Here is a 22502-nt window from a genome sequence, read left to right on the forward strand (position 1 = left end):
AAGTTATAAATATTAAATTATTAAAATAAAACTCAGTATGAATACAGCAGTACAAGAAAAGGAACACAAAGTCTAGGTTGTGTAATACACCTTCCAGGATTTGGAAGGAAGGAGGAGTGTATCAGGTGAGCAGTTACACAGTGGGTAAGGAATTCTTTCAGAAAAGGAGGATGTTGGAATTTACTTAAAATACATATAATTTGAAAATTTTTGAAACGTGCTTAACCTTGACTAGGTCTTGACTGGACATCACCCATATCAGTAGTGCTTCAAAATGAAAATGCTACTGGAAAGCAAGCACAAACTGTGTGTGTTGGCAGGCTCAGGCAGTATTTTCATGCAACAAATCCAGATTTCAACCCAATTCCAACTCACTTTTTCTCTAATGAAGAGGAGATTCTGTCTTCATGCTGGCTCAGACCTTTCCTTCAGATTGACAAATATGAAGGATGAGACTAAGCAGATAACTATTCCTGTAAACAAAATGAAAACAGACTCATTATAGGTTTCCTACTGGACCTGAGTAACCAGAAAGTTAATTATTAAATGCCACACCTATTCTAATCCCAATTTACTTGGTTAAACCCAGTCATGACCTGCTGAGGCCACGAGAGACTGGTTAAAATAAACCAATATTTATAAAAAAAACCCGTGGTCACACAAGTGGTCAATTTGCTGAAGTAAAAGAAGTAAATCCAAGCAACAAGATCACACCAAAACATCCACAAACACTCTTACTGCAATCTGAAACTCTGGATGGGGAAGGCAGGAAAAGCTCAGTGTAGAGAGCCCTGTAGAGGGAAAGGGTGAGGCAGGTAGATAAAGGGCAAATAGACAAACGGACACAGCATTTTTTGCCTTACCCCAGAGCAGTTACCCAGCGTGTAAAACTCCACAAAGTGCTGGTTTTAGGAATGCAAAACCGATTAAATACAAACTTATCACATCACTTGACTTCTTGTTTCTCATGCTGCAGTTCTCTCAGTTAACAAAGCCACCTGGAGCCTAGGAAACTAAAACTCACAAGCTGCACAACAGCATTCAATTCAAAACCAGACACATCAAACCAAAACTGAGTTAATACCTGCTCCTCAATTAGCCAATGTTTTACGAGTTAGTACATCCCTCACTGAAATACCTTCACACACACCTTGCTCTATCAAGGCACAGCTCAAACTTCTACTTAAATTTGTCAGCCTTATTCCCACTATCTCCTCCTGAGGACTCCAGCACAGAATATGTTTTTTTTCCAAGAGCTCAAGTGATCTATTCAGCAGATCAGGTGGCTGCATGAATGAGGGGCTATCGCATGGCCGGGACAGAGGAGAGGGCAGCACTATCCTTTTCCACAGTGATCCATATTTATGCTGCATGAAAGCAGAGGAGCAATCAGGAACACAGAAAGCTCCCTCATAAAGCTCAGGTTCCACAGGACTGGTTTGAACAGCCTGCAGAGCACTTCACTCCCACCTCTACCTTATAAAACTGTGTCAGACTGGGGAATGTGCTGAAAAGGCAATCAGATTTCCTGCTGCTTCCCCTCCACCACTCCTGACAGATGTCCATGCCCATTTATAATGGGGAAAAAAGGAGTGGGATCATGCCCACCATGAGTGGGCAGGTACCATGGGGTACTCCATATCTGTGACAAAATAAGTGAAAAACGCATACATATGTACAGGGGAGTATAAAGTTAATTTGATTTTACTAAAGATAAGTTTGCCAAGAAGACTTTTTGGGAATTTTAAGGGAAAAAAAGGTTTCTCTCCTTCGCCAAAACACCTCCTATATGAGTACACTAAGACACCAGGTTTATCTATTCCATTTGGTCAAAGCTTTTCCCTCAATTCCCAAAATAAGGTTTTTAAATACTTTCTTAATGAGCTTCTTCTCTAGAAACAGTAGAGGGTTTTTTAGGAATTAATGTTTTGTACTTAGAAACACAAGAGAGTTTTCAGAAGAGAGAAGGCAGGAGCACACTGCCCATGCACCCGCTCACTGCCACCAACAGATTGTGCCACCAAGGACCACCAAAAGTGGCTGTCCCAATACTCCACTGCTTGAGAACAATTCCTACTGGAGCAGAAGTTGGTATGGTTGGAGTAGGCGATGCTTCCCATCAAATCCATGAACAGTGTGTGACGAGTATCTGGACCTGTACCTGGTTTCTTCCCTGCCCTAGTTTGTAAGGCCTTAAACAAAGCAGTTCCCACTGCAGACAAATCCCAACCCACATTTGGCATGGGGCATGAAAACAAGGCATCATCTGTTTTAGTGCTATGAAGACTGGGAAAAGAGATTGCAGCTCAAGTTGGAAAGCAGCTGGCTGCAAAAACAATCTAAACAAGTACTGAGATACTACTTGGAAACTAAATAGCTCAGGACATCCCACGTTACAGGAAGGCCTTCACAGGTATCACAAGATCAGCTTTTTTAGCTGCAATTATCTTCTGTGCCCCTTAAAAAGCAGATGCTCTCAGACATAATTCTTAGAGAGGCTGAGTATCTATCTGCAGCTTTGAAAGCCTCTGAGATATGAGCTCACCACCTCCGAACACAAGGCCTCGGGTTATTATGAAGTAAAGAATATAAAAAGGCTCAACAGAGCAACACAATTTCTCTTCCTTGACAGCTCTGCCAACACCGAGTACAGTGAGGAAATTCAGCACTGGGGTGGGTTTTTTTTACTGTTCCAATGTTTTTCACTTGGTCTGACCTCCAATTCTACCCACCATGGTAGCTACCCACGGATGGGTCTGGTGGGAGCAGAGCTGGAGGTCAGAGACACCAGACCCAGTCAATTTTGTTTACATCAGGAACTGCGACAGGGCAAGGGAAATGGCTTCACACTGAAAGGAGTAGGTTTAGATTAGGCATTAGGAAGAAATAGTTCCCTGTGAGGGTGGAGAGGCCCAGAGAAGCTGTCCCTGGATTCCTGGAAGTGGCCAAGGGGCTTGGAGCAACTGGGACAGTGGCAGGTGCCCCGGCCCATGGCAGGGATTGGAACAAGATGAGCCAAAAGGTCTCTTCCAACTCAGACCACTCTGTGATTCTATGGTTTACTGGTGATGCAGCATCACCATCCAGCCACAGCAGTTTGAAGCTTATTACATTTTTTCCCAATTACTTGACTCTGTTTTCAAGTCAACTTGTTATTTTAGATTCCTCACAGAGGAGAAGCTGAATCATGGAGCGCATCCTCTGACAGAGAAATAGCAACACAGTGACTGTGAAGTGCAGGTGCATGCCTTTATGTCCCAAGAGCATGAGCAGACAAGAAATTAAAACCCACAAAACTTCAAACAAATTCCAGCTGATCAGTGCAGACAGTGTGCTGAGTATCTTCTGGATATACTTGTAGAGTAACTCAATACGCTAAAGAGAAAAATATATTAAGTTCTGATAAATAAGGAACAAAAAAAAAAAAAAGTCAAAACTTTATCAGATCACCCTTTTACTACACAAAATCAGTTGTAAAAGGTGACCTAGAATAACCAGAAATTTGTCTTTTGCTTTGCTTCAATTTTTAAGAACATTCTTCTTTTTAGGTGCATGGGAAAACACGAAAGACTCGCGGAAATTGGAAAGAAACAATGAAGCTCTCAAATACCACTTTTATGACAGGATCTATTACACTCCCCTCAATTTAATTACTGGCTGTGTCCAGAAGTTGTTTTTCCGTTGGCTCAAAGGAGGAACAATATGGAGCTCCACTTCATTAAACGATCCAGCCCTCCCTGTAAACAGGCCAGATGCTGATTTAGACCAGTCTGCAGGACGGATTTTGTGCCGGGATGGTGCTGGCATCTGTGCTGCCTGAAGCCTTACGTAATTACACCGATCAAATCACTGTTCCCACCTCGGATTCAGTCTGTCCATGTCTACAATTTTCAAATAAAATGCTTCTGTGTTTACAGGGGAAAAGGGAGCTCAAGGTGCCAGCTGCAGCCTTCAGCAAGACTTGCAAGGAACCGAGAACCACCCTCCCATGCATCAAGTAGAAGGGCAGGCTGGTTTCTTTATTTTAAAAACACTAAAGCAACTTTTCATGCGCACACAAAATGCAGAAGTACCTTTTTGTGAATGAAAGGGATCTCTATAAGCAAATGCAGAATCTATGAATTCAGCACTTCAGGAGTATAGAAGTCCTTTAGAAAACCTTTCACAAATCCAAGCCTAATTTTCCAAGGTGGACATTTACTGACTTTCTCCTCTTACCTTACCAAACTTATTCTACCCTCAGATATTTGCTATTCTTTCTCAATAATTCAGTGTAAGCCTCCACAGATAAGTATATTAAAAGCAGAAAGCTTGAACTTGGACTTCTGTAGTTTGATGGGAACTAACAATAAGCCCCACTGTCATCTCTGCAAATTAATTTTAATAAAATTAAGAACCCTGACCTCATCAGTGGAACAAACAGCACTGAATCTGGAAGCTTTCCAGTAGAATCTACAGATTATAATAAAGAATGGAAAGATTATTGTGAAGCCACAAACATAGAAGCATTTTCTGCATCAGCCCAAACACACTGAAGCAAGGAATTTAATAAGCAGGCATAGTTTGCTTTGGTTGTTAGGACAGCTCTTTAAAAAGGCAACGATTCAGAGCAGCCAAAAGAAGAAAACACTCTATCATCTCAGCAAAAGAGCACTGAAATAACTTTCTGCAAGCCGCTCTGTGAGGAGGGGGTTTTACCTAGGAAATGTTGATTTCCCCACAGAACACCAGCTGGCTGCTCCCACAGCAGGAGCTGCACCCAGACTGCAGCGGCCACAGAAGGCAGAAACCTTCTCACCAAGCAGATACAAACAGGGCTGGGAGGCTTTTGTCAAACTGCATCATCCTCCCACCCTCATGGCAGCAAGAGCACTGCCCCAAAACACACAGGGGTCACCCCTGGGCCTCCCGAGGAGTGGAGCTGCTCCTCTGCTCCCTCCAACAGCAGCAGGGACAGGGACAAGGCTGCTGTCCCAAGAGAAGCATCATCCAAGTTAAGACTGGCACAAATGTGAATTCCATTAAAGACCAAATCACTCCCACGCACCTCACAACACAATCTATAAACTGCAGCATTAATGGTGCATGAGAAGAAAAAAAAAACTGAAAATATTTTAGTTGGAACTGAGTAACTATTTACAATCTAGCATGTTAAGTGACTGCTAACATCATCTTCAGTTTTGAGAGTCCAGATCACCAAAAATACTCCTTACTGCAGATTTTTAGATATGACCTGCCTCACTACCTAAAAACTTTTCATCTTGTAAGTGGGGAATGAGTTAAAATCCAGGAGACTTCAGCTCTCACAAAGAAACACAGTTCTCTTAACTAAAAAAAGCAAGAAAGTAAGAATTCACTTCTGGACACATTCAAAAGTCTGTTCGTTGGGTGTCAGATGGGTTTCATTTACATAAAATTAATAAAAAACTGTTTCCATTCTTCTCTATGGATTCATATCTCATTTCAAAGTGTCTTAAATCTACTTTATTAGGTATTTATGGTATTCAGAAAAATTATGCTGATTTTGCTTCAGCTTTCTTTTCAATATTCTATTCACACTTCCAACCCAACTGCTGACTTTTCATAAGCAAAAGAATTTATATGCAGCTTTAATGCAAGAGGATGTCCAATTTTGCTAATGCTCCATGCACTAAGAAGAAAAACATCTGGGAGGTTTCTGATCTTTGGAAACATCTGAAATTCAAGACTGACAATGAACTTTATGATTAAGTCTACAACTCAGTGTAAATGGACACCTCTGCAAAAGCTGGAAACTCATTACAGAATTAACAGATATTGGAGAATAGTAAACATTTTTTCCTTCTTTTGTCTTTTTTTTTTTATTTTAATGTTTATCTCTTGAAGCATTTCTGTGCTCTTAGCCACTACACTTAACCTGCTTGTGTAACTTGCACGGCGCAAGTTTGCATTTTATTCATTACTCATCTCAAATGGGTCAAACTCCATCTAGCTCGATTACATTTGTGACTAAAAGCTAAGAAAATCTTAACTGCTGAAAACAACCTATAAAAACCCAGGAGCAGCAGCCTGCAGGTCAGTTCTCTTTCTTTGTCAGGGTTGCTTTTTTGTTTTGTTTTAAGCTCAATTAAAAGCGAGCAACTGTCCAGATGAGATGTTACTACACATTAGGATGGACTAAATACGACCAACTGCTCAGAAACCAACACCATTTGGGCAAACAAGGGTAAGCAGTTTAACAGTTACATAATGCACAACATCTCCCACACAATACTAATCCAAACCCAAGCAAAATGACTTAAAATAATGAGCTATGATAGAACATTTGCATAAATACAGCCAGCAGCGTTTAATGAATTTGACCATGAACAGCAACAGATGAATACTGACTTAAGATCTACAGTAACAACCATACACAATAAAACAACAGAACTGTTAAAGTTTCATTTTAAAAAGACATTAGCCTTGGACAAAGTACCGAAGTCGAACAAGCTGTTTCTTTGTAAAAAGTGAGGTCAAATAGGAAAACAGTTTATCTGTGTGTAGTCTGTGCCTCAAACACCAGACCCATTTTTGTTTAGCTCTCAGCCATCCTCACACACAAGGAGGAAAACCAGATGTCACGCTCTGACTGAAAACACACTGCGCAGTCACACATCAAAACTCTGAAACACTTAAACCTGTCCAATGGCAGGAACATTACACCAAGACTTGTCCATTTTCTAGTAATTATCCCCTGGACCTCCTCGGTGGTGGCTGACCAGAAATTAGAGCAGGGCTGCACACGCAGTCACCATTTGGAGGAGGAAAACCACCTGCCTCCAGAGGAAACGTGGAAACACACACCCAGCATCCACTATTGGGCAGTTTGCTCCAAATTCATGATAAGTCACATTCAGACACGGCCAAGGACTGTCTTTGGTACAAACATTTGCAATTGGAATACACTTAAAGCAAGTCCCAGTTCAAGTGAGCCAAACAAAGTACACTCATTTTTCTCCAGCTCTTCCTAAGATGCTGGCAAGGCAGCAAAGTATCCAAAAGAAGGAAAAAGAAAAAACAGTAGCAAAAAATGTTATTATCACAGCACACAAAGTCCACGAGTGTGAATGCTGCTGCTTAACACAGGGCAAAGAGCTAGTGTCAAATATCACAGGGAAAATAAATCCAAACTCCTTCCAGAGACAGAGCGACATCAGTTGTTTGTTTTTTTTTTTTAACCATATGATTAGTAATCTGTATTTTGGTCATAATCCATATCTCTGAGTTAATCACTGCAGGGCACTCTGCACTCCTGGAAAGTTTCAGAATCACAGCTTTATAACAGTAAGAACAGGTTCAGGGGTGGGAGTAAGTTTCTACTAAAGGCAACCCTGAACAATCTTCTTTAAATAAAGCCTTTAAAAGCCATGAGGTGACAACTCTTTTTATCCCTGCCAAGCTAAACAGTAATGGGGAGGTCAAGAATAAAAAGTAAATAGTCCAGCAGCCCATCTCAGCCCTTCAGCAAGACACAAATGAGTTTCTCAGCAGGCACCCAGTAAGGGGAAGCCTTCACAGGTAAAACCTAAACCCACTGGCCCATCTGTCAGACTCTATCAATGACAAGCAGAAGTCCAGGACAAAACATCCCTGACTTATCAGGGCAGTGAGGACCAGTAAAAACCAAAAGTGTATCATCAACACTTCCTGAACCCCAAGACCTGTAGATTGAGGCTGTTCCAGGGGAGTACTGGAATAACAGCAAGGAATAAATATGCCAGCTGTCTCTACAGATCCCTGCTTACATACTGAGATGACTGGAGACTCTAGGAATACTTTCAAGCCCATTAGCCTGAGCACAAGTCAGGCTCTCACAGTGCACTTATGGTCCCAACAACCACAAAAAACAAGGTTCTCTCATAAACCAACAATGACCAAGCAAACTTCCTATTTTCTGCTGGAATTATGCACAACTATGAGATTTAGGACAGATGTTTTTCCTCTCAGATAATCAACTAACTGCACCAAGAATCACAGAGTTTTTAAATGAGCGGACCTATAAAAGCGTGTGGAAATTAACTAAAAGATTACTGATCAAAATAGTTCTAATGCACTGAAAAAAAAAACCACAACACCCCTCTTAGATCACTCAAGTTTATTTTTCCTTCCAGAGTCACATAAATCATGGTTCTGACAGTTTTGTTTAGCTCAGGCACCCCAACTCCTCAATATCTAGCCATTACCAAGAAAACCAACACACCTTACCGAAGTTTCTGAACGCCCACAAACTCCTCAGTAACCCCAACTTTCTTTGCTTTATTAAAAACAGCTTCTCACCACCAGCTGCTAAATCAAATCGAAGCCAAAGAACCACACGGAGGATTTTGAAACCTTAACATTCGATTACAGAGGTAATGGCAAACATAACCCAAATAAAAATAAAAACCCAGCAGCCTGTCTCGGCTTCTGGCACAGGAGAAAACTGCAGCCTCCTCACTCACAAGTCACAGCCCCAGACACAAGTCCTACTTACACAGCCCCATTTACACGTGCCAAAGCAGTGTCCATCCCTCCAGCCCCCCCATTCCCTGGACAGCAGCTTACACGTCTGCTTTTCACTTTGTACCTAGTGCTCAGTACTTCAGGTATTTTCAGCCCAGTTCTGAACTTAAAGACAATCTTAAACCCTGTGTCTTGTCCAGTGTTTTTCTTAGAAGTAATAACTGTCCTTAATTTAAAATTTCCAAGCCATTCTCAGAAAAAAAAAAACCTGAAACAAACAGCTTAGTAGACCAGAATAAAAAATCGACAAACAAGCAAACAAACAAAAAACCAAACACAAGCCACGCAGTAGTATCCTTGTCTTAAGAACAAGCAGAACAGATTACATCAGGACAAACCCAAATAACCAAAGGGAAAAAATGCCAACTTAATTATATCTCCTGTAAAGGAGAAAATGCAGAAGGGCTGCAAATTTGGCTGCTTCCTAGGCAAGATGCTCTGCACATACCAGTCACTACCCATCTTCCCACTGTATTGTCTCCCCATGTTCCTTGTAAAAAAATCTCCTATTCCTTCTGCTCTCTTGAACCAGGGACTCTGTATCAGCCCCCTCTTGAAGGCAGTTCTCTCTTCAAACATCACTGCCTTCATTCCTTGCTCCATCCCATCCCTGGTCTTCACCAAAGTGAGTTTCTGCATAAATGGGACATCAGCACAGGTAAAAAAAAAAAGTTGTTTTGAAAAATGCCATGTGGGCACAACTCCAGTTTGAGTACAGAGCACCTGCCTATGCCACAAAAGAAGGAAACACAAAATCTTAAGTGTTATTATAGATTAACACCCATTCAGAATTGTTGTTGAAGTATGACAGTTCTTCTTTTAAAGCATGTTAACTGGTAGACCCCAAAGAGGTAATATTAATCTTGCACATCAAGAAAGATCCAGAAGAATTAACTACACAGAGCAGCTTTCTCCAGCCAGCAATGATGCAAAAATGAGCACAGTCACAACCCTGTGCAAGCTCAAGCAATGACAGCTACACAAGAAATGCCATGAAAAGTACCAGGAAAGCGTCTGGAGCCAAAATGTTTGAAATCTTAATTTGAAGACAGACGTTTTAAGGTGTAACAGATTCCATTCAGCTGACATGACAAAGTTACAATTATCCATGTTACTAAACTGATTTTACCCAGCTAAGCCATCTGACAAGGGAAACGGCAAATTCTTAATCAGCTGTGTTGGAAAAAAAATCTTTTCAACTTTGCCTTGATCCCTCCTCGTACATGACACTATTTAAAAAATAAAATAAAAAATTAAGAACTCTGTTACAGCTAAGCCAGCCATTTTCAGCTGCCAAACTAAAGTTTAGTTCCATTTTAGTACCAGGAGACTGTGGATCATAATTCAGGCAGTTAAACTGAGGATTACTTGTTGACATCAATTTTGAACAGCCCAAAATAACCCAGTCTTCAAATTTTGGGGGGAGGAAAGGGCATGAGATTACTAAGAGAACTGGCAGGAGCAGTTTAAATGCTCTGCTGTGATTAGCAGAGAGCACATCACGACCAAGAATGTACAGATCTGAAGTTGTGCTAGAACTGATAGGGCAAAGAGAAGCTGGAAAGAGAAACATTAACACCCAAGTTAATACCACATGAAGGAGCAAGTAAATCTCACTTTAAAGTGCCTGAGAGAACATTTGATTATTTGATTGACTGCATTAAAAATAACCTCCCATTCAATCAGTAAAGTATTTCCTACTTACACTTCTGACTTATTTACAGATCCTTCTTGCAAAGGGCACCCAAGATGGGTGGGAATTCCTGTCCCTGAGGAATTTACAGGTCAAACAACATACAATGAGAACGGCCACACACAGAGCTGAAAAGGTCCCCTTGACCCATTCTGAGCTGGAATTAGTCTCCAATTAAAGTCACGCTTCTGTGATGAACCCTGTTGATGCTTTTTGTGCCACTCAGCACTCCAATTACATTAATATTTGTAATTATACTTCTGAGAAAATGCTAATAGACACAACTCCACAAGAAGAGATCACGGCCTCGCCGGTGTCACCCACCTGCCTGCCCTTGCTTCAGCAGCAGAAGGAAAGTAAAGGCAGCAATTTCTTTTTCCTTCCAGAGAAGGAAATATAATTAGAGTTTCACAAACGCCCCGAAATGCAACGCATCCAAAGGCTTTATTGTCTTTGAATGCTGTGACAGACTTAAAGCAGAGGTGATCTTTCACATATGACAATGCCAGACTCCACACACTGAGACACGACTCAGCCTGGCCCTCGGAGGAGGCCAGCAAAAGAGTTCCAGAACATAACCTGCTGCTCACCTGTCTCCTCCTCTCTGAGTAACCACTGAAAAAGGGGGGAAAAAAAGGAAATGAGCCTCACAAATCTCTTCTGCTGTCACCAAAGATCAACAAGCAGATGGAAAAACAAAACTAATTACAACAGATCCCTCCTGAGCTACTGTTAAAAGGTTCTGCTCACACCAGCGCGAGCTCTAAGAAAAGAAAGAGGGAGTTACCACACAGAAGACATCTCACCTTTCAATTTTTGCACCGACAGACTCATGGAAGCACTAAACTCACATGCCAGCTCCACCACTTGTGACACCGCAGGCAGCTGGTGAGCAGAGACTGTTCAAGCACAGCACAAAGCCCGTCAAACAACGTTTGTTTACTACATCAACTCCCAAGAATTCCAGAAAAAGTTGCCATTATCGCCATCGCTGAAAGTCACCGTGGCAGCAGAAAGTTCTCAGCAGCCGGGCTGTGCCAGCGGTGCAGGACACCCGCATCCACCTTCTCCATCATTTCTCCCCCCCGCCGCTCCCAAGGGAGCGGTGACTGCTGTGGGGACAGGCGGATTCTGTCACTCCCAAGGCAGGACTCACAGACACATCCACAGGACTCACAGACACATCCATGACCTCCGCAGACAAGTTTATCTTATCCTGCCAGGAAGCTGCTGCAGTCTGGGACCGGGAAGGCAGACGGCGAGGCGCTGGCAGCGAGGATTACCAAGGTCTGCCTCGCTCCTGAAGCCAACTTTCCTAATTTTTATTTAGACTTCGGTTCTCAAAGACGAGCTCGATTTTGAAGTACTTCTCGCACTGTACTTCTGATAAAGCATCGACAATACGTGATCACAGAATGAATCAAACAGAGTGCTTTGGGCTGGAAGGGACCTTAAAGATCATCTTGTCCCGACCCCCTGCCAGGGGCAGCGACACCTTCCACTGTCCCAGGCTGCTCCAAGCCCCGTCCAACCCGGCCTTGGACATTTCCAGGGATGGGATAGGCAATATCAGGGAAGTTCTGCTACCCAAAATCCAGACACAACCCATCGCTCCCATCACCTACTCCAGCACCGCGTGCAGATCCACACAGGCACATCCGAACACGAATAAAATCAGACCGGGAGGGTGGGAAGAAGTGGGAGGGAAGCAGCACAGGCATGATCTCACCGAGGCACCACAGCCCGGGGTCCGGAGCAGCAGCCACGGGAGAAAAAAATCCGAGTTTCCTGCCTTTGTATCGAGGCTGTGCCAGCCTGCTTTCCCTCAACAAACCGTTCCGCGCGGGACACCGATGGCAGCGGGATCCGGGGCCGCTGTGAGGCGCCTCCTCACAGCCCCCCCGACCCCGCAGCGGGTCCCCGGTCAGCTCTGGCTCAGCGCGCCCCCGTTCCCCCCGCGCCCCCTCGTCCTGCAGCGCTGCCCGAGGAGGGCAAGTGAGAGCACAGGGGCTTTACCTCTCCGCCGGGATCCGTCCCTCAGTCCCTCAGGAACACGCTCGGAGCGCTGGGAGCCGCCTGCGCCCCGCGCCGCCCCCCCCCCTCCCGCGCTCCCCCCCCCCCGCTCACGACATGGTCTCTCCCGAGGCGCCGCGGCTGCCGCGGCCGCGGGCGCTCCCACTCGGCGCGGCGGGGGGGGGAGGCTCTGCCCGCGCTCCTCTAATGGCGGCGGCCGGAGCGGCCCAAAGCAAAATAAACCCCCGCACGGCCGAGCCGCACGTCAGCGCGGCCTGCCGCCCTGCGCGCCGCCCATTGGATGCGTCCTCTCCCGCCTTCCGCCAATCGGCGGGCGGCTCTTTGCGCAGAGCGGTGATGTCATCGCTGCCGCGGGGTGCCGGGCGCAGGGCGGGCGCTAGGGGGCGCCGCCGGTGCCGGTCCCTCAGGGCGGGTCCCTCGGGACCCTCGGTGAGGATTCCGCACTGCACCTGCCGGCCCTTCCCCGGGACACGGCCCCTCTGCCCCTCCGCACCCCGCGACCTTCCCCGAGCCAAACATGTGCCTGGGGAGCGGGGGTTAAGCGCACAGCGTTGCGGAGTGGAGTGGACAGCATCCTCCCCGTGGTTCCTCATACACCGTGGTCCGGGGTATATGGACATCGGAGTTTCCTGTGGGAATAATTCCTCAAAAAACACCTCCTTGTGATGGCACGTGGCCAGGCGGCCGGCGTGGAGGGCACTGCTTTGTGGCAGCTGATCACAGAATCACGGAGGTTGGAGAAGGCCTCTCAGACCATGGAGCCCCAGCTGTGCCTGAGCCCAGCCTTGTCCCCAGCCCAGAGCACCGAGTGTCACCTCCAGACCTTCCTTGGGCACCTCCAGGGGTGGGAAGGGACCACCACCACTCTGGGCAGCCCTTTCCAGTGCTTAATCACCTTTTCTGTGAAGAAATTCCTCCAAATGTCCAACCTGAACCTGCACTGGCTGCTATTTAGGACTCCGTCCTCTGTTTCTTATCAGCGCTCAGAAAGTATTTTGCTGTGGAATAACTGAAGGAATTAATGGGAATCCAGAATCCACCAGGTGCCATGTCAGGTTGATCTGGTGGTGTTGGGTCATAGGTCGGGCTCAATCTCAGACGTCTTTTTCAATCTAAATCGATTCTGTGAAATAAATTTTAAATGTTTCCTCCACATGTTGATTGTGGCCGTTCCTGACTCGAGACAGCGAGTGTTTGGGATGGGAGTTCAGGATGTCACTGTGCCCAAAAGGACTCATCCAAGCAGCAGCCTCACAGTGCAAAACCCATTTCTCTTCTGAGAAGGAAAGGCAACAACAGCTCTGCCAGCCCTTGGGTTCAGTCCTTGTGCTGGCTATGCAATATTTTTTTTTGCTTTCTACTCAAAAATTTGCGAGATTGCATCTTCCTTAAGCTGCCCTTGTAGGCTCACTGACAGAAAATGTGTATTTCTCCACATCCTTGCTTTTCCCTTGTGGGTTTTACATCATTTAATAGTTGATTTTTTTTTCCCTCATTGCAGTTACTACTTTTTATTTCAGGCTTTCTCAGATGTTTTAGCACTTTCTTATTTCCATGGTTTCATTCCCCATTCCCAGACTGTGTTAGATAATGCCTTGGGTTTGGTATTGCATTGGGAAACTCATCCAGGACCAGCTGGATCCATCCCTTCTCCCTCAGTCAGCATAAAAGGAAAGCACCTGAAATGTTCCAGCAAAGAGAAAATCCCTTTGTCCAGCAAGCAAACAACCAGGACTGGAGTCAGGACAAGTAAAACGTAATTACTTATGGAGACTGAAATAGAAATTTGTCTTCATTTGCAATTAAATTAGTTTGCTATAAACATCGAGAACTGTTGCAGGGGGAGAGTAATGTGATTTCTCTCTCCCAGACTAATTATTTACTAAATTCTCTTTCTGACTCCACTGAACAAGTTGGTCTATTTCTCAAAACACAGCTTGGAAAAAAGGGGGACAACTTTGGTTTTGAATAAGGCTTGGATAAGTCATGTAAAATAAATATTTCTTATCTTAAGGAATTTTACCATCTCTGCACTTAGAAATCATCCAGAAAATATATCCCTTGCTCGTGACATCTAGGCAAGATGATGGAAAAGCTGTTGGGGTAAATTCTAAACACTGCCTCAACTGTGCAACAATGGAAATTTCCAGAAATAATTGTTACAGATTGGACTGCATAAAAAGATATGAAGATACAAGGAATATCTTAGAACCATAGACTTGTAGAGGGGCTTGGGTTGGGAAAAAAAAAGTATGACCAACTGGAAAAAAAAATTCCTAAGATTTCTATGGTTCTAAGAGATTTTAATCTCTGCACAGTTGGTCTGCAGAACAGAAGCAGTCTGAGTAGTGAAAGAGGTCCCTGGATAGTATTCGAAGAAGAACATGTGGTGAAATTGAATTTGAAAATATTTACCAGAGCAAAAGCAAATCCTGGGCTGCATCTCCCAATTACCTGACATTTTTGATGTTGGTGACTTTATTGCTAAGGCCATGTCTTTGGCTTCAGCTCAGAAAAGCTGCTGGTGTCTCCTTCCAGGTTTACCTTGCAGGAGGTTGCCATTTGTTCTAGACTTAAACAATAAAATACAAGAGGAATGACCTTTCAGCAGTTTAGAACACTGATATTTACACATGTAATTTATCCAAGAGGAGCTTTCCGCCTTCTAATTTGGAGGCAAATCAGAATCTACATGACTTGATAGTCCAGTCCTCAATAGATTTGGTGTTTGATCACCTTTTCTTTTTTTAAATGTCGAAAAGATAAGTCTATTTTTGTTAGAGGTTGCAGAAGTTGTAAGCAAGTACTGATTTCCTAGATCCCACCCAAATTTTTCATTTCCTTTTACCAGTTTAAGGAGAAATTTTAACTCCCTAGGAAGGAATTTGGAACAGTCATACTCATTTGACAGCTGAAGCTGTTATTTTGGGAACCTTCCTTTGCAGAGCTGGATTTGCTCAGGCCTTGCAGCTCGTGTGCCTTCGCACAAGAGTTGTACAAGTGCCCCTTGTGCCTCACACTAAACCCATGGCAGAAACCATGAGATAAAAATATCATTTGCACATACATGTGTTCCAGCTTTCTTTTTTGCCCACTTTTCAAACATCATAAATCCCTGTGCTTGTAACTCCCCACCTTCCTTAGCCATCCTGTCTCTAATCTCCTTTCTCCCTCTTCCTCTAGAACAAGAACTGATAGTAAATCTCCTTGTCAGGGCTCACGGATTTGATAAAACCCAAGCAACATGCCCAAACGATGTGATTTTGCAGGAATATCCAGCTCAGAACCCCGTGATTGCCATCCTTGCCAGCCTGGAGCTGCCCCAGCAGCCTGGAACCCTTTGTGCCTGCGAGGTGTGAGCCTTGCAGGCAGCCAGTGAGGCAGATGGCTGGGAACTTCCCTTCCTTTCCTACAAAGAATTTATAAATTTAGGATTTTTTTTCGGCGTAACCCTGAGTTGCAGTTTGCCGCTGTCTCCTATGAAACACGAGTGCTTTTGCCTCACAAGATGCCCTGATTTTTTCTGTCCTGATGCTCGCTGTCAGTACAAGGCCTTTCCCTCAACCCTCCCTGACATTTCTGTTGTGATTCACCCTGTTTATACCCGAGCAAATGATACCCAAAGCTATAATTAGAAAGCAAGCCTTGAAACATTCCACAGGAGCACATTCGTTGTGTGTAGTAGCTGGGGAGGGGACTCAGTGACACAAAACCGTGTTTTAGGTACGAAAAAAAAAAAAAAAGACAAAAATCTAATTATTTTCTGCTGGCATGGAGTGTTTTTGTGCTGCAGCAGAATTACCTCAGCTTGAGTGCAAAGATTACATCTAGTTAGTGATGTCTAAGTGCAGATCTTGCTCTTATGTAATTCTCTTTACCCTGGTAACTCCTCTCTCTCAGGCAGAGCACTGGCTCCCATTAGGAGACTCATCCTCAGCTTATCCAGGAGCAGGGATGTACATACTCACCAGATGGTTATTTCTCACTAGCTGAACTTTGGATATGCAGAGCTCCCTACTCAACCAGCTCCTCAGATCCTGCTCTTGCTGTTGCTTTATCCTGTGTTTTCAGGAGCAAGGAAGGCTTGCAGCACTTAGATAAAGGGCGAGGAATAGAAATGCACAGAAATGCAAAGCACAGGTTTTGGATTGAGAACAGGATGTTTTAAATGGTTCACTGATTTGTTACCAGTTTTCAATCCTCTGAGTCAGCCTGGGCCTTCACACCCAGTAAATGCCATCCTTGGGGCTCCTTTTCTCATATTTATTTGAATCAGAAAAATATTCAACTACAACTCGATCACTTTCCCCCCTATCCAAGCAAGGATGAAGTCACAGGAGGCTAAATCACAGAACTGTAGAATGCCTTGGGTTGGAAGACACATGAAAGAACATCCATGGAGCCAGGAAAAGACCTCTCACAGCTCTCGCAGTAATCAATGTGTGGGGGTGATTGTTTCAGGGACAAAACAGCCAGGAAAGATAAATAAGATAAACAACCAGAGAATAAATAAATCTAGCTTGGAAAAAGTGGGCAGAAATGTCTCTAAAGTCCACACTCTGAAATGTGTTTCAGTGGCAAAAAGAAAAATGTTCAAAGTAGGGAGCACTTGCATTGAAACCTTCCACATTCTCCTATTTTTCTTGCTTCCTCTCTGATTCCACGTGGCGCAGAGGAAGGGCGTCAAGGAGTAAATCCGTGAGGATGGGGCTTTCCCGCTGAAGGGTTTGAGCCCTGTGATCAAGGACCTTTAGAAACTTTCCTCAGCTGGACAGACCTGGTGTAGGCGAAGCAGTCTGTGGCCAGCAGAAAGGCAGCCCACGTGGAGGAGAAGGGGAATTTGGGAGGCCGTGGCGTGGCTGCTTTCCAGCGCTCCGTGTGGATGCGGACACTCCACGAGGCTGCGGGAGCTGAACCGTCCCAGATGGCGAGCGCAGCGTGCGGCTGCCGCCGCTCCGAGCAGGCATCAGCAGGGCTGTCACAGCGCAGGAATGCAGGGGGGAGCACAGAGAGCAGGAAAAGAGAGAGAGGGAGCCGAGGGAAATGTAAGGCAGGGTCTTAAAGGGGAAAGAAAAAAATAGAGCAGGAAAATGCAAAGAGCTCTTTGGACGCGCTGTGGAAGTCATCAGGGACGACAGTGACAGGTCACGACGCGACTCTAAAAGGACGCAGCAGCTTGAGTCCCTTCAGGGCCATGTGAGACATTTATGAGGACTCGAGACAAAAATCCCTTTTAAAAATGGACTGAAATCCATAAACTTACTGCTGTACAGAAAGGTCAAGCATAAAGAACCTGCTTGGCCCTGTGCAATGGCCATCGTCTCCTTGCCATCATCACTGACACACTGAGCTACCACCAACCCCGGGACCCCTCCAAAATGCTTCTGGCAGCAGAAAATGAAGTGTGGGATCAGCATAACACTGACTCCTCCAACAATGGAAGAGATGAAAATACCACATTATGCTGCTCCTGGTTTTGATGCTGGGTTAGGCAAACGTCTCCTCTGACTCCTGGCTTCTGTGAGCCCCCTGATGGCATCACCCCTCCCCAAACACTGTATAAAATGCCAAATACGTTAAACCCAGTGGCTGTGGAGCTGAGAGGCAAAAAACTCAGACATTTTTCTGCTTTGGGAGAGCCCAGCCCTTCTCCTGTGCAGCAGGGCAGCATTATCAGGTGCCTTTAATATGCCCCAAAGTGGAGCCAAAGCTGTTAGTGGTCAGCAAAAGTGAAAATGGGATTTATTATAAATAAGACTTTCCAGGAGCACACGAGGCAGCAGAGAAGGGACATTCTGTGTCTGGTTTGCAGAACACAGTGCATCATGCCCAGCATAATCAGCACCAGCTAATCAGATTATTTGATGAGCCAGAGGGAGCAAAATCTATCTTTGAGTTGACGTAATCCACCAATAGACTGCTTAAGGATTCTGGATATTTTCATTTTGTGTCTCAGAAGCCTTTCTCTTACCTATTTATCGAGACTTATCCTTTTTATGAGCAAATCTAGGATTAAACACAGACAGCTCAAATGAAAACCAGAACACAAACCAGGTAAGAGTGAGATTCCAACAGAGCAGTGCCAATTACCACACTACTGGCTCAGCAGGATGGTGAAAGAATATCAGGAATACTTTAAAGCCATTAGAGGAGACCTTGGATGGTAACTGAGGAAGATAAGGAATACACGAGTCTGGAATTAAAATGAGGAACAGACATTTTTTCTGGAACATTATGAAATTTTGGATGAGATTTTTGTTTTAATTCAGGCTTAGCCTGATCCATAAATTCTTATCGCTTTAATATGATTTAATGTATTTTAGAGGTGTGTTCTGTAAAAAATCTGTACCTTCTCTTAGGCCTTCTTCATCACAAATAGGCAGTTTCAACAACTGCATAAAAAGTAGCTTTCCATCTTATTCCTAATTTAATCTTGCAGAAAGCTGTCTAGCAGGGTATCTCATAATGCTTTGCCTTATTTATAGATACAATGAGAGGAACAGAAAAATAAATCATTTTCAAAACAGATTACTTTTCTGGAAGGAGAGTTCTTTGATTGCTTTTATCCCTAACTTTAAAAGAAAATAATTTAGTAATTATAGCTTGAGCAACTATTGTTTACTTGTATCAGGCCTCACAAAAGCTGCTGTGCCTGCCTTTCTTGTATGTTGTGCTAAAAAGATGGGTAGAAACAGAATAAAATAATTGCAACAGAACATTGCCTGGGATCACTGTCTCCCTCCCACTGCACAAAGAGATGCTGGAGCAAAGCTGAGACATTTATTGAGCAGCAGGAGGTCATTAGCTTGTTGTCAGTCCTCTCTCCACTGACAGCTTGACATGGCTGTCTGGTAGGTAAGCTGCATTATAAGCAGGCTTTTTGTAACACACATTGCTGCTTTCATATGAAAAGCATGTTTGATGTCTCCCAAATAATCCTTGCCACCCTGAGAAATTACAGATTTTGTGTTTCAGGAACGTGTGTTGCTTCAGTTTTCCAATCACATGTCTCAGCTGCATCTGAGTTTCTCTTGCTTAAGCCCTTTGAAAAAAGTTTAAGCTTCAAAAGCTTCCACTTCTGTGACACAGCCAGCTCCAGAGCTGCCCATGTCCAAACATAGCTGTAAATTTCCAGGGCTCTACCACCAAAGGACAATTTAGAGCATCTCTTGGGGATGTGCACAGCTGACATGGTTTAAATGTTACCATGACTTAGATCTTCCGTAGAGGTCAGAGTGAGAACTGAGGATCAGAGGGTTCAGGAGGATATTTAACTGAGGAGATATTTACCTGAGGAGTGAGCAATTGCTGCCCTAAGCCACCCAGGTCCATGTGTAATCATTCCTTTGTACATCTCATTACTGCCCAAGCACCACGGCAGGAGAGACGCCGAGCCACTGGCTTAGCTTTACCCAATCAATAAAACCAATTTTACAGAATTGTGCAAAATATTGAGGTGCTGCTGGAATAATTGGAAACTGGTGAAGCTGCTCGGTCTCAGGAAGGTCACATTCCTTCATTAGATGTGGAACCTTTGAAATCCTTGGCCAGGAGGAATTCCCATCCTTTTCTTCCCGGGCATGGCTTTCACATAGCCCAGTTTCCCCAAGACTTCCCATGGCTCCTCCCTCTGCCAAGTCAATTTTTACAGTCAAGGGGCCTGGGCAAACCCCAAGGCCTGGGGAGAAAGTCCAGATTTGGCCCACAAGGCACATTTCACTGGTATAGCAAAATCATGTTACATTGGTTATATTAGGAATGTTGATTACACAGAACTGTTTGGGTTGGAAGGGACTGTAAAGATCATTTGTTCCAACCTCTGCCTTGAGAAGTCCTCTCAGTGGACTTCTTCCACTGCACCAGGTTGCTCCAAGCCCCATCCAACCTGATGCAGATGAGAGTCCAGGCTGCCCATGTCAGAAGGCTGTTCAGATGAATGGGGCTGATCACTTGCATCAAATTAGGGAGTTCATTTCTCAAATGGAGCCCAAAGCTGTTTGGATTGGAGCTTTCCAACCACTCTGCCGATGAAACAGAAGTTCTGTCATTTCATTTTGTTGCTGTTTCTCTTATCTTGCCATCCTGGATTTGAATTTTCACTCTCTTATTCCAAGTACACATCTTGCCCAATTTGCTGAATCTTCAAGAGTTTTCACAGTGTCCTCAGGCACTCAGGGAAGAGGCCAAGTGAGCTGGGCTTCCCTCAGAGCACACAGCTCCAAAGCTGAACTGTGTTCATTTCTTGGCTCTCTTCCTCTCACATCAGAGAATATTCCAAATAAGGCCTCACTGGTGTTGCTCAGAATCAAAATAGCTCCATCTTATTTAGGTTTGATAACCCCTGGAGAAAAATCCCTTGGTCTTTGGCTTCCCCTCAGAGCTGTTGACTGCCTCGGCGTATGGTCCTGTTAGATCTTCTCAGTTAAACACTGTTACATCACAGTTCTGTCAGCTGTCAGTATTTTAATGTTTTTCTTGGAATGTGTGCTTCCTGTCCTAGGCCTTCTGCCTCTAGAGTCAAGTGATTAAGTTAGAATCGGAGGTTTTATTTTCAAAGTGGATTTCTAATCCTCAGAGCAGCACAGAAAAGCATAAAAGATCGACTTAGTGTAAATAAAGGGTTCAGAAACTAAAAGCAAAGACAAAAAAAGGACCACAAATATCAGTTCCTAAAACTCATTAGTTAAAAATAAAATTCCAACATTTTGGAACAAAACAAACCAGCTGGTTAAGTTTTTCCCCAAAGTTTTTGATTGCCAGTTCCAGAGTGCAGAAGGCATTTCTATTTGTGCCAGTGCTGGATCAATATCCCAGCTCAGAGGGATGAGGAGATTGTCTCTCACCAACAGCTCACTCAGGCTGTGTCCTTACATCTGATACTGATCATGGGCCTCCTGAAACACTACAGAAAAATAAGGAATATCAGCATCTGCCTTCTGGGTGACATTTTGTGTAGATATGCCCTGTTCAGCCGATTTTCCTCATCTAACAGAATACCTACATGATCCTTTTCTCTCCATGCCCTCAGGCATTGCAGTTGGATTTCTGGCTGCTGTAGCCCATTCCAGAGGCACCTGTGCCACAGCTCTGCCTATGATATTGTTTTCTACTCGTAGGTGTTGCCTGCAGATTTACAGGGGCTTGGAGTCAGATGTGTGTCAGATAATGCCACAGAATCACAGATGAGCAGGCTGGAAAAGACCTACAGGATCCTCTGGACCAGCTTTTCTTGGCCAAAGCACAGTCTAGACAAAATCTGGTCAGATCAGGGTCTTGTACCATTGAGTGTGAATCCTCCAAGGATGGAGATCCCACTGGTGGCTTCTCTGAGTCCCATTCCAGGGTCTGACTGACAATGATTTTTCTTTTCCTGATAAGCAGTCTAAGCTTGCACTTATTGTCTCCAAAACATGCACACTGCCCCTTTTCAAACCCAAATGAAGTTTAATTGAGTTGGTTTTCCTTGAAAGATAGTGTGATTAGAGAGCATGAAGTCCCAAATTTAGTGAGACTGTGTGAAATAAAAGTGGTTATGGATTAGGAACACAAGCTATTAAACCTAGAACACCAAGAACTGTTTTGGTTTCTTTTTCTGCCAGCCTAATACTGAAGAGCCTTGAAAAGAATAATTGATATTTCTCATCCAAGTTTATAGCTAGGGCCAAATAAAAGCCTCTATTTCTTTTCTGCTTCAATTTTCAAAGTTCTAAAATACTTAATTCTGCAAAAGAGGTCATGAAAGTAATGAAAACTACGTGAAAACTTGCCAGCAAAAAAAAAAAAAAAAAGTTACTTAAACCAAAAATTATTGCAGAATTCGGAGCTTTTGTAATTTATCCAGGAACTCTGAAACAAAGTTCTGTGGGATCTCCTAAAGCCTCTGGTGTCCAAGCCAGGGAGGGAGGCTGGTTCAGAGACAGACCCTGAAGTGATGGGGATCCCTCCAGAAATGGGTGTGTCCCCAGAGACACACTCCATCAGCTCCAGGTCACCTCCTGGTCATCCTGGCAGCACTTTTAGTGTAGCTCAGGAACCTGCTGGAACTCCTGAGCTTGTGCAAACCAGCTTGGTTTCACCACACCAGCCTATACCACAGCTTCTCTAGTTCTGGAAGCTGTCCAGCCAGCAATTTCCCATCTAAAAGGAAGAGTTTCACTTCTCATCCAGCATCCATCTCTCCAACAGCCCCTTGCCTGTGAGCTGCTCTGAGCTGTCACCTTGTGAAGGCGAGGAGAAAGCAACACCCGCAGCT

The sequence above is a fragment of the Sylvia atricapilla genome, chromosome 8, assembly GCF_009819655.1.
Source record: "Sylvia atricapilla isolate bSylAtr1 chromosome 8, bSylAtr1.pri, whole genome shotgun sequence".
Lineage (NCBI taxonomy): Eukaryota > Metazoa > Chordata > Aves > Passeriformes > Sylviidae > Sylvia > Sylvia atricapilla.